Here is a 4,475-nt window from a genome sequence, read left to right as displayed (position 1 = left end):
TACCAGTTATGAAAAATAGGCTATCATATTCATAGGGATGACTTTTAATCACTTCATCACTATGGTGTGAGGGGGAGAGACTGGTAGGCCTAAGTTACATCTCTCTTCTCAATGCTTTTAGCCTATTTCGTGCACTATGGACACATGAGACATTGATATGTTGAACTGAACTTTCTTCAATGTGCATCGCTGAACAGAAACACACGCGCTCGCGCACACATTCGTTCACTTGCACTGCCCCGCACGCACGTCACGTTTGCCCGTATCAGTGTTTGGGAGAGGAAGGAACAGAGATCAGCTGTGATTTAGCCTAGGCTACTGGCAGAAGTTGACTTCGAAATGTCGCTTAAAACCTGCTGTAAAGCAGAGTAAAGAACAAAAGTAGGCTATCGCTGTTTGGATTTGATGTCGTTATTCTCAACCTTTTAAAGTCAGGGCACCCCGAAGTTATAGCCTATTTATTTCTTTGAAATCATTATTTATTAGGCTACTGCATATAATTATATCCCCGAAACACGGAGCGTCGGGATGTAATGGTTTTGCCTGCGCTGCCGGCGCCGCCGCGTCCGCCGCCGCGTCCGCCGCCGCGTCCGCCGCCGCGTAAGGTCTTTCGTGTTAACGCGATAACTTTTGAACGGATGTTTGGATTTGTCCCAGATTTTTTGGGTGTATGCTCTAGGGCAGGTTCATGAACTGATTCGAGTTTGGAGGTCAACACTTTCAAGATGGCTGAATTCAAGATGGCCGAATTTTTGTTTGGTCCATAACTCGTGACCGGGTGGATGGATTTGTCCCATATTTGGTGTGTGAATGCTCTAGGGTAGGTTGATGAACTGCTTCGAGTTGGGAAGTCAACACTTTCAAGATGGCTGAATTCAAGATGGCCGAATTTTTGTTTGGTCCATAACTTCTGACCAGGTGGATGGATTTGTCCCAGATTTGGTGTGTGAATGCTCTAGGGTAGGTTCATGAACTGATTCGAGTTTGGAGGTCAACACTTTCAAGATGGCTGAATTCAAGATGGCCGAATTATTGTTTGGCCCATAACTACTGACCGGGTGGATGGATTTGTCCCAGATTTTGTGTGTGAATGCTCTAGGGTAGGTTCATGAACTGATTCGAGTTTGGAGGTCAACACTTTCAAGATGGCTGAATTCAAGATGGCCGAATTATTGTTTGGCCCATAACTACTGACCGGGTGGATGGATTTGTCCCAGATTTTGTGTGTGAATGCTCTAGGGTAGGTTCATGAACTGATTCGAGTTTGGAAGACAACACTTTCAAAATGGCGGAATTTTCATTTGGCCTTCTGACTGGGAGGATTGATTTGCCTGGTAACACCTTATTTTAATGGTTCACCATTTCAGTGAATCTACCATATTAGGTACAGTGTAATAACCAATGTAACAATATTTAATACCATGTAATACTAGTGTAATACCAGTGTAACAATATGCAATATCAGGTACAGTGTAATAACGAGTGTAACAGTATGCAATACCATGTAATATCGTGTACCAGTGTAATAATATGCAATACCATGTAATACCACTTACGCACAAACACATGATGTAAGTTTAAAAAATGGCGGTGTTACACTGGTATTACATTGTATTAACTAGAATGGGCACTCGGTAGAGCGCAAACCTTCGCCTACGCCACTTATTTTTTTCTGGCCATCTTCAGAGTGTGGGGCATAACATTCTCCAAATTTTGGTGTTAGTGTGATGTAAATCAGACCGGAATATCGTAATATTACATTTTTGGCCCAGTCTTGACCTCTTATTCAATTCCGCATGCACACGTTGTTCTGGCATATAGTGCTTGGCAAAGAAAAACGTTTTGGACCTTTTCGTGACCTTGACCTTGACCTTTGACCCAATCACTCCCAAAAAGTAATCGATTGTTCCTTGGGTCATGACCAATCATCCCAGTAAATTTCATAAAAATCGGCTCAATTTACGTTTTTGACCTTTTCGTGACCTTGACCTTTGACCTTTGACCCAATCACTCCCAAAAAGTAATCGAGTGTTCCTTGGGTCATGACCAATCATCCCACTAAATTTCATAAAAATCGGCTCAATTTACGTTTTTGACCTTTTCGTGACCTTGACCTTGACCTTTGACCTTTGACCCAATCACTCCCAAAAACTAATCGATTGTCCCTTGGGTCATGACCAATCATCCCACTAAATTTCATAAAAATCGGCTCAGTTCTGTCTGAGTTATACGAAGTACAAACAAACATTTTGACCTTGACCTTTGACCTTTGACCCAATCACTCCCAAAAATCGGCTCAGTTCTGACTGAGTTATACGAAGTACAAACAAACAAACAGACATATTCACAAATAAATAAATAAATAAATAAATACACGGCGGGCAAAACATAACCTTCTGGCGAAGGTAATAAAACATAACCTTCTGGCGAAGGTAAATATTGTTACACTGGTTATTACACTGTACCTAATGTGGTATATCCACTGAACCATTAAAACAGTATTACCATTTGCCCCATTTTTTGCTTCATTTTCACAATAGTCGTTTGGTTTTAAGCCTATGCACGTCATGTCACGTCTGTATGTATCATATACGTTTACAAAATGGTGGACGGGAGTGGTAGGAATGATGGGGGACTGGAAGCGTCGCGTTTCGGGGATATACCTTAAGCAGTCGAAGGCGACTGCACAGGCAGTGTAGTTTCAGAATTAAATTGGCCAGGAACTATTTCACAGTAGCCTATGTAGTAATTTTCATGAGCACTCAATGCAGATAGGCTACCTGCTCAGCACGGAGGTAGGCTACTCTGCCTGTCTTTTCTTGTGCTATGCAAACCGCTTTGCGCAGATAGAATGGCGTCAGCAGCATTCAAAACGCAGACTGGTGCCCCGTCAAAATCTCGTCATTATTTTACCACACTTCAGCTATAACAGGCGTTGTCAGATGGTCAGAGACATGGCCAAGTAACCAGAGCTTTCCTATTGAGAGTGTTGAGACCGCAAAATAAAAGCAGAATGAAAGTTCAAGACTGACAGCTGTTCGCACCGCCACCTTGACATTGGCAAGTGATGAACATGACGTGGATTAATAGGCCTATTTATATCGTTACGAGGACAGAGTCAATCTGCAAATTTGATGACCAGGGCGGGCAGCATTGCACCCGGTTGAGAAACTGCTTTTCTTCAAGACTAGGATATTAGCTAAAATAGGCTCACCTTCTCTCAAGTTCACACCATTTGCACCTGCTGCGACAGGGGGCATCTTCACGTCCGTGACATTTTCTGAAATTGAGTGGGATTCATTTTACAAATAGCTTTGCTATCATTTGGACATTTGAACCAACATCGACCCATGTTGGTCTTTTGGGACACTTATGAATATATCAAAGACAAATATGGGTTCTATCACAATGATAGCCAACAAAATGAGATTTTTTTCATTTGACTTCGGCTATCACAGAAGGCCACACGGAATGGGAATGGGATAGGCTTAACCAGTTATCCTACTGTGTAGCCTAGGCTGCAATTTTGACATTTGGGCTCACCTTTCTTGCAAGAAATCAGCTGCAGTTGCTTTCCTTCATTTTGTTTCCCCTGTCTCTCTTGCCTTTCTATTCTTTTTGTGAAAGACTGGTGTTTTAGACGTCTTTCAGCTGCGTTTAATGCATATAATATTGAAGTGACTGAGTGTTGATTCTGCATATTGTACAATCAAAAGTCCGCGCGAGCGGGCGGACTAAACCAATGCGTGATAATGGGGGTGTCCGATATAGAATACAGCCTATTTGCAGGCTAGTATATTAAATTCAACAGATGTATTTCCAGAGAACATTAGAATTACATAAATTGCCAACATGTATTGACATTATTTTAAAAATGTTTAAAAAAAAACGAAATAAGAAAATTATTTTCCATTGGAGGGCCCCCGGTGGGTCCCCCAGGTGGTCTGGGCCCTAAGAATGAGTCAGGGTATATATATATATACAGTTGAGGACGATATTATTAGCTATAGACTAGTTTCTACTAGTGATGTCGACTATGATTATGAGAAAAACAGAAATAGCCTATGCATAGTTTTTTAAATCTCAGTCTAACCGCCATTTGCATTGTTTTGCCAGGTCTGCTGTGCCAGCATGGCACCTGCCTCCGTGGTGGAAATCAGCATAGTGGGCCATGTTGCCTCACAATCGTTCCGATTTGAAAGATTTGTGGTCTGGTGGTAACTTGAAGAGCCATGCTGCTGTGGTGACCATGCAGTGAAACGTCAGGACGCCCCCACATCAGGACTGATCAGCATCAACAACTTTCTCATAAAAAAATATATTTTTAAAACATACTGCTGATGCTTGTGCTTTTTGCTTTGTCGGCCATGGTTGGAAATTTGTTTTATTAAGTTGTGTCACATTATTTGAAATAAATAGCATGTCTGAAAAACACAAGCTCTTGTCAGTTTACTGTTTTCTCTGAAAAAATAAAC

Source organism: Engraulis encrasicolus, unplaced genomic scaffold (assembly GCF_034702125.1).
Source record: "Engraulis encrasicolus isolate BLACKSEA-1 unplaced genomic scaffold, IST_EnEncr_1.0 scaffold_35_np1212, whole genome shotgun sequence".
Taxonomy (NCBI): Eukaryota; Metazoa; Chordata; class Actinopteri; order Clupeiformes; family Engraulidae; genus Engraulis; species Engraulis encrasicolus.
This window is presented reverse-complemented; position numbering follows the sequence as displayed.